Genomic DNA, 9293 nt, shown 5'->3' on the forward strand with positions numbered 1-9293 from the left:
TCATTGATGATAAGTTGTGTTTTGATACTCATGTTGAAGCAGTATGCAAAAAAGGCCAGCAACGGTTACACTATCTTCGAAGGCTCTCTACTTTTAATATTAGTACTCTTATGACCATGTATTATGAATTTATTGAATGGCATTGTCAACCAAGGAAGTAGGGGTGGGCGATATGGGAAAAATATCATATCACAATTTTTTTTTTAAATATCACGATTCACGATTTTATCACGATTCTTTGTCATGTTGGTTTTACTATTTTGCTTTTACAAGTTGTCTGAGCATTACAGCCAAACTAGAAAGACAAAGCCTTTCAAGGTAACTCACACACAAAAAAAGACATGGCAGATATTTAGGCCAAAGTGGGCGAAGATAAAAATCTGTGTCATTATTTTATCGTTCTTATTAAAAAATAAGAACAAAGATACACATTACAAATACACATAATATACAAATAAAACAAACAGTGCTTTATTTTAAGGTACAATAGGTGTATTTAGCAGGAGCATTCAATGAAATTGAATGAACAAATATAAAAATAAAACACTACATAGACTGATTCCTAAAGCAACTGTATTAAAGTTTTTCAGTCAAGAATAGGGAGTGATTTTTCTCTTTGCGTTTTGTTGTTTTGTTAACGTTAAATGAATAGTTCCCCCCAAAACTAAATAGTCACCTGTCTGTCAATTCTGTCATAATGTTTTATTTTTATACCATCATTTACTCAAAAGTTGTTTTAAACCTGAATGAGTTTCTTTCTTCTGCTGAACATAAATGCTATTTTGAAGAAGGTGGAAAACCAAACAGTTGCTGGTCCACAGTGACTTCCATAGGATTTTTCTTTCCTGCTATCAAAGTCAATGTAGACCAGCAACTGTTTGGTTACCCTCATTCTTCAAAATATCTTATTTTGGGTTCAGCACAATAAATTAATAGAGGTTTGGGACAACATGTGAGTGAGTAAATAATGACAGAAATTAAATTTTAGGGTGAACTATCCCTTTAATGACAGTCGACAGCATGTTTAGCGTCCTGTCCCTTTAAGACCTACACGCATCTAATATACAGGCACGCATCTGTTTCTCTCCTAACTATTTACTTTTATTTTAGAGATAACCAACTGAGTCTGTATGTAAACCTTGTGTGTTTTGACAGTATTAGCGCAAAAAATAAGTTAGTTGAGTAATCAGGCGCTGTTAGACAGGCTTTTTAGTGCGCGTGCTTCAGGTGTATGCGCTCAGAAAAAGCACACATCAGACCAGCTCGCGAATGAAACATTTAACCAGCAAGGCTTGTATGCAAATAATTACGTTCGCGAATAAGTGCAGTGTCCTGTCAGAGTAACTCTTCTGCTGTATGTCGTGTTGTACAGTATATAGAGACGGAGACCAGAACTGTATTTGACATAATGTGTGCTGTAGCACGATACTACGATATTTCTTCAAAAGCAGATCGTGGAGACATTTTTATCGTCCACGATCAAAAATCGTCATATCGCACACCCCTACAAGGAAGTAAGATTATCGTCATTAAGCAGACTGGGTTATCAAATAGTTTTGAACGGTTTGTTTTACAGAAAGCTAATAGCCTACTATTCTTGCAGATTGTATACTCATCCACTGATTTATTTAAATTATTATTTTATTTTATTTTGTTTTTATTTACTCTTATTCTTTTAATTAAAAAAAAATGTCAGTAAAGCTAATGAAATTCTGTTCAGTTAACGCTTTGACCAGAATTTTGACAGCTTTTTGTGAGGCAAGGTTTTTGTGTTGAATTCTCAATCCAAGCTGGTCTTTTTCCAATTAAGCTGGTTTTTCATCTGAATGAGAGACAGGAATAACATACAAAAGTCATGTGGTCAGAAGACTAAGTAGTACGCATTTTTCATTTTATGACCAGTTATAGCCTACTGTCAAAAAAGTTAATTAATACATTAACTGCCTGATGTGTACCATCACCCTGTGGTGAACAGTGTCAATTAATGTGTTTATTTTATATAGACTGCATTATGAAACATTTATATTGTGCTCATGTCATTTGTGTTGCAACTTATAAATCATGCCAATTTGGTTTCTGTTCTAAATATTAACATACATAATATTTGATATTTGTTTGAACAGCATATTAAAATTAAAGCGGAATCTATCATATTTTTAAGCTTTAAAGAATGTAAATGAGTGTCATGGGTCATGTGAGTAGCATAGAAGGTGAGCAACACCTTCCTATATGTTTGTAAACCAGCACATTGCGTTTTTTAAAACTATTGTTACTGTTGTTGTTATTGCTATTGTTTTAACCTCTGATGTAGCTTATGGACACTAATGAAAAATGTTGCCTGAAGAGGACAACACCAACAACTTTGATAAAGTACAAATGAGAAAAGCCTTTACACTTTGAAAATAAACATTTGCATTAAACAGGCCCACATTTTTTGCAGCTTTGAAACACTTTCTTACAAGCTTTGAATTTATCATTTTCGATTTATTTTGAGGACCTTTAGGTCAAGTTTATTTTCCCCTGATCACGTGTGTTTTGACATATATCAATTTAATAATACAATAAAATGGTTTGTAGTATAATACCTTACCCTAAAAATAGGAGAAATCCTAAATCCGTTTGACTACCTCAACTTGAAAGACACGTGTGGCGTCAAAAAGCGGATGTGCTGCTGCTTGCGAAGTGCGAAAGCATAAACGCACACATACAATAATAAGACGTAGCCTACGTTACGCCATTGTAAAAAACAAAAAAGCTTGAATATAATTCTAAGCGCACAGCAGGAGCGTTATGCGGAACATGAGCAAGGTGCCCTGCTGTTGAGTTAAACTGTATAGGAGGAAATAATCCTTTCAATTGCCTAGTTATTTAATATTTGACATTGGCAGTAAGAATGTTGCATCATAGAGTCCATCACATGTAGTGAATTCATTTTTAGTGTTGCCTGTTGATTGCAGTAGTTCATTTTAGAAAATGTCACCAACTTGTGTGTTAGTTGCTTTTAACCATTATTTTGCATTGCACTCGAAGAAAAGGCTCTTTAAAACACAATTCAGAACATTCTTAGCCTATATAAAGTCTTCAATGTCTTCTAATGTCTATAATATAATGTTTAGCAAAATAAATATGCTCGAATCGTCCGCTTATAGGGTGAAAATGAATATAGGCTACATAATTTACCATGCAAAATGGATTTGAGAAGGATGCCAAGTAAATGAGCAATATGAGTGATTTTTTTTTATGCAGCTATAGCTCTGTAGTCAAACTGTCAAGGACCAACTCCTCAGACAACTGGCACCGCTCCTCAGGTATCCTCAAGACCCAAAGGTTTTGGGTCAAGACTGCATCAGAAAACTGGTCCCTTTCATCTTTAATATAATCCTAATGGTTTGCAACCACAATTGCCATTCTAGTGGCAATTATGTTATTCACAATTGCCATTGTTGGACTCTAGCTGATTCCATATTATAAATGAAGACATAATGTAATGTCTGCCTTACATCTGACCCAGACGTTTGGCCAAAAATACTGCCCATCAGATCTGCCCTTGATAGCAGCTTCATGCATACAACAAGTAAATGGAGACATCTAGTGGCTACATCCAAGTGAATGCAGAGTTCACTCACACGTGATGTTAAAATGGGACAGGAATATCTTGCCCTTACAAAATTTCACATTAAAAGAGTAAAAATAACATACAGTATATATAAAGTAGGGTACAACGGGGCTAAAGGCACACTTTAAGAAACAAAATTGCTATTCACTGCGCCTAAATGTATGATTGCAGAAAAAAATATATACATTTGTATTGAACATTAATGGAGCAACCGATTTTGTGTGAAAATAAATCATACAAGTCGTTTATTTTGTTTAAAAATCTTATAATTGTATGGGGTAGCAAGGGGAGCCTTTTACCCCACACACGGGGTAAAAGGCTCACCAGTTTGGGGTAAAAAGCACGTGGTATTGAAACAAATACTTCAGCTAAAATAATGTTTTTTTATATGTTTATATGTTTTTAATACTAGTTTATACTAGTTTAAAACAATCACTTTAGCAAAGTTTGTACTATTTTCTGCTTATTTTGAAAAAATATTTTTGTTTAATAAATATACTGTCATTAAAATGTTAATATTTTAAAAAAATATTTAAAAATACAGAAACAAAATCCTTTTAATAAGTAAAGATTCTGAAAGCACTGTTGGAGATCCAATAATAATTGAATATATATTTACAGTAAGAACAACAATATTTTATTGTATGATATGATTAATATCATGTTTTTAAATATGATGGTTTCATTCTAAACATGGGGATTATCTCTAATATGGACTCCCAACAAAATATATGATATTTACCATCTGAATCTAACCATGTCATGTCAACAAATGGAAAAGTCAGCCATCTCTTAATTATCATGTTAATTACTGTGGCTTTAGTCCCAACAGCAGTGGCGCATTTTACCCCAAATACCTTTACATAGGCTATTCTTTCTTTATTTAAAAACGTTGCTTTAATTAGGAACAAAACTGAAAATTATTTGCTACTTAAATCTATAACATAAAAAAAACCCCATAAAATATTAGATCAAGTAAGCACAGAATCAACGATCGCGTTAAGGATCAGACAAATATACAGGTGCATCTTGAAAAGCGAATGTTTTGGAAAGTGCTACGCCACGTTTTTGTGCCATCTAGTGGTTTAGATAAAAATAATATCAAAGGCGCCTTTTATCCCGGGGCGCCTTTAGCCACGTTGTATCCTAATATTTACTAAATGATGTTTTATTAACAAAATTCGGGAGGAGCACGTCAGATACTTAGCCTAATTGAACACAAGTAGCACGCAATCTAATCAATCAACTCAAGGATATAAATACAGCTTACATACCTCCACTCATTTGACGGTCTATCAGCATCTGGTTCGCTTGTCTAAACCATGTCTCATCTTGACTTTTCTTCATCAGGAGACGATTCCATCTCTCCCTTGGTCGAATCACCACAGCCAGCCGGCTCTAGGACTACTGCTTTCCCGCGCAGCAAAGCAACCGAGCCCCAGCCTCCTTCTCGCGGGCGGCTCTCGGCTCGTCTCGCCAATCGCCTCCCAAGACGCCCAGGCTCACATTCACCGTCTCCGGCGAGAACACTAGCCGATTCCCCGGCTTCATCGTATCGGTCTTCCATGCCAGCTTTTCCGCCCATAGGCCGCCTCCGCCGCCAGTCACGGCCCTGCTGCCTACCCCTCTTTGCTCAGAGCCCTCAGCCCAAGCAAGCGCTTGGCCGCAATGGCCGGCTTACACAGCCCCGCCACCCGCCTCTTTTTGCTCAGGGCCCGCAGCACAAATGTTTGCATGGCTGCACGGGCAGCCACACCCAGCCCCGCAGTCCCTCCCTTCCGGCCCAGGCCTCACAGCCCAAGCAAGCGCGGGGGCGCCGTGGCCTCCTCACTCAGTCCCACAGCCTACTCCTTCCAGCTCAGGTTTTGCAGCCCAGGCAAACGCTTGGCCGCATGAGCTGTCAAACTCAGCTCCGCCTCCAGCCCCCTACAATACTCTACTCCAAGCGAAATCACAATATTCGCTCTTCACTCCAATGTCCGTCCCTTCAAACGCCATAGCCTCGGAACCCCCACAAGTGGCTCACAATATCCGAGGGCAGATACTAGCAGAAATTCAGGACGCTGGCTCCAGAGGCGGACCTATTCCCAACCCAAGTACCTCCATATTCAGAACTAATATTTCCATAAATCATCCATTAAAACCTCTCCTCGACGAATCACTCGACATCATCCTCCAGGCTGTCTCTCCCAGAACACTCCAAACTTACGTGACAGCATGGAGATATTTTAAGTCGTCTCATCTCTCTTACAACATGCCATTTCCTGATTTTTCTCTACTTTCTATAACCTCATTTATCTCTTTTCTCAACAGCATCAAAGGCCTACAAGTCAGTTGCATCAAAAGTTACTTAAGCGGCATCCAATTTTTCCATAAACTTATGCACGGCGCTCCCTCGCCCGCAATCAGCAATTCCCAAACCGCCATGTTGATCAGAGGAATTCAGTGATCCCGGCCTACACGTCCCGATTCCAGACTACCCATCACTTTAGACATCCTTACTAAATGTATTCACTCCCTCTGCACAAACTACCAGCCCCGCAGTACCGCCCGTACACTCGACGCCATGTTCATTTTAGCCTTTTTCGGGTTCCTGAGATGCTCAGAGCTAACCATCTCCTCTAAATTCGATCCGGCCATCAACCCCACCATTTCAGATCTAACCATCCTCGATAGCGAAACCATATCTTTTTTGATTAAACAATTTTTATTAAGTAAAATGGATCAAGTTAAGAAAGGTCACTCCATTTACATTTTCAATCTCTTTTCTCCCATCCAACCTTACCAAGCTGTCCTTGAATACCTCCGACTCAGAATTTCCCAGGCTAAATCCCCCTTCAAACCTTTATTCTTAGATGATGCCAAAAAAACCCCGCCAGTCGCTCATGGTTCCAAAAACACCTCAAATCCGTCCTGCTTTCGTCAGGTATCTCGGCAAAAAATTTCTCAAGCCACTCCTTTCGCATCGGGGCAGCAACATCAGCAGCCCAAAAAGGCCACACCAAACAACAGATCCAAACCCTAGGAAGATGGTCTTTAGAAGCTTTCCAAAGCTATATTAGAACTAACCAGTTCCACATTAAATTAGTCCACCAGCTTCTCATCGGATGAGTAAAAAAAAAAAAAAAAAAAAGAAAAAATGGTGCGAGCCTTCCAGCCTTTTTGACTTACCTTTTCAAGTCTCACGCTTGGCGAGGCTCAGCCTTCTGACACCGTGAATCTTCACATCTTGTCGAACACCGGCAAGTGCCTCCCGGCCACCCAACTTTACCTTTCTGTCTTTACCTGTCCATCACAGTGAGTCTTGATCTCCCGACGGACGCTGGCGAGAGCCTCCCGGCTAGACAACCTTACCTTTTCAAGTCTCACGCTTGGCGATGCTTACCCGTCCGAAACAGTGAGTATTGTGCTCCCGTCGGGCGTCGACGAGAGCCTCCCCAGCCAGACAACTCACCTTTTCCATATCACGGCCGGCGAGACTTACCCATCCAGAGTGCGAGTTTAATCTCCAGTCGGATGCAAGGCAAGAGCCTCCCGACCACACAACTTGATCTTTTCCGTCTTTACTTGTCCGTCACAGTGAGTCTTGATCTCCCGTCGGACGCTGGCAAGAGCCTCCCGGCCAGACAACCTCACCTTTTCAAGTCCCAAGCTGGAGATGCTTACCCGTCCGACACAGTGGGTATTGTGCTCCTGTCAGGCGTCGGCGAGAGCCTCACAGCCAGACAACTTACCACTTCATCCTACGGTCGGCGAGACCGACCCGTTAGACTCGGTGAGTATTGGCCTCCCGTAGAGCGTCGGTCTTGGCCACCCACCTAATTTTCCGTCCGACGGGCAGTGAGGCCTAGCCTTCAGTTGCTACGGGTCTCGTCCACCCGCCGAACACTGTCCAACTGTCTCTTCTAGCCTCACACCTTTTCCCCCCACCTGGCGAGGCTTACCCGTTCAATGCTCTGTGAGTCTCAATCTCCCATCGGATGCTGCGAGAGCCCTCCCAGTTCCGGGTTTTCTCTTCTCCCTACTCGTCGGCGAGGCTATCCGTCTGACATCGTAGTCTTGATCTCGCGTCAGTCGTTGACGCTGGTCTCCCGGTGGGCTCCTATGCTTGCCGCCCGCAAGTGAGGCTCATCCATTCGATGTGGTGAGTCTTGATCTCCCGTCGGATGTCGCGAGAGCGTCCTTGCCAGGCGTCCCAAAGTCTTTTTATCTGCCAAGCCGATGGGATCCACTTGTCCGACGTTGGAGTATTGAGCTCAAGCCGGAGGCTTCATGGGCCCCCTCGGCCAGACGACCGCCCTCTGTCCTCTGATTAGCAGGGGCTGACGGCCAGTAGAGCCTGTACGCCGACTCCGTGAACTATCCCACTGCAAGCAACTCGGGTCCTCCTGGTCAGGGCCTTAACCACGCTGCTCCTCCATTGGCAGGCAGGGCTCACCCATCCCAACGTGATGAGCACACCGTTGAGCTTCGGTTCGAGCCTTCCCCGACCGGTCGCCCTAAACCACGCAGTTCACACCAGCGACCGGTGGGGCCTAACCATGCATGCCAATACGCTCCCTCAGAGCTCATAGGTTCCCCCGGCCCTGCAATACAGGCCACTCCTCGTAACTAGCTCCCGTTTTTGGGGCATACTCTGGGTTCGGGCCATTCCCGAGCTCAGAGCCCTTCCCCAGGACAGCACGGCAACTATGTATTACCATACTCGCCAAATATGCATTACATAACTCGTGCTAAATATATATAAGGACGCTTTCCTGTAGCTCAAATAGTAGAGCATGGCGCTAGCAACACCAAGGTCATGGGTTCAATTCCTACGGACAGCAAGAGCTGATAAAAATGTAAAAAAACCTGTAACTTGAATGCAATGTAAGTCACTTTTAGTCTGCTAAATGCATAAATGTAAATGTAAGTGTGAACTCGTGAAATTATGCTTTATTAACAAAGTTCGGGAGGAGCACGTCAGATACTTAGCCTAGTTAAACACAAGTAGCACGCAATCTAATCAATCAACTCAAGGATATAAATACAGCTGACATACCTCCACTCATTTGACGGTCTATCAGCATCCCTCCACCACCCCTTCTCCACCAATATCACTAAGTTCTCACCATACTATGGGGGGGGGGGGGGGGGGATACTCTGGGTTCGGGCCATTCCCGAGCTCAGAGCCCTTCCCCAGGACAGCACGGCAACTACGTATTACCATACTCGCCAAATACGCATTACGTAACTCGTGCTAAATATATGTAAGTGTGAACTTGTGAAATCTATATTGCTGTTTGATGCTGCTTTCTAAAGACTAGGAAGACATTATAATATGTAGGCTATTATTTTGTTCTAATGGCATCACTAGTTTTTAAAAGTAAGAAATTAATACAAATCTGCATATGGCTGTGTGAAATAAATGATTTGAGAATAATTTGTATTAGTGTTGTGTATTTATCACCACTTTGTCTTGTTTTACTTTGTCTTATCTGAGGGTTATCAGGCACTTTTTTGTTAGTCAGTTTTAGAACAATATTAATTGTGCTAAACGGGTACACTTGACATAACGTACTCATGGTACAAATGGTTAGCAAATTTGTCATCCATGAAATAAGCGAACGTCCCTAGTGGGCGGGGACTCACATGACAACAAACCGGCCATTCCTCCAATCAAACACCTCGACACGGC

The 9293-nt window shown here is 41.7% G+C and overlaps 1 protein-coding gene across 2 annotated transcripts in view; it reads right to left on the reverse strand.

The window, feature by feature from the left end:
* Positions 1-2861, reverse strand: part of b4galnt1a (beta-1,4-N-acetyl-galactosaminyl transferase 1a) — a 28981-nt gene extending 26120 nt beyond the window's left edge. The window contains exon 1 of one of the 2 annotated variants that reach the window (XM_079401088.1): positions 2591-2692. The gene's annotated coding sequence lies outside the window, so the exon portion shown is untranslated. Of the gene's footprint in view, positions 1-2590 lie in introns of both variants that reach the window. The other variant, XM_079401089.1, reaches the window with a different exon arrangement.
* Positions 2862-9293: the final 6432 nt, after the last annotated feature.

This window comes from Barbus barbus (assembly GCF_936440315.1).
Source record: "Barbus barbus genome assembly, chromosome: 40".
NCBI lineage: Eukaryota > Metazoa > Chordata > Actinopteri > Cypriniformes > Cyprinidae > Barbus > Barbus barbus.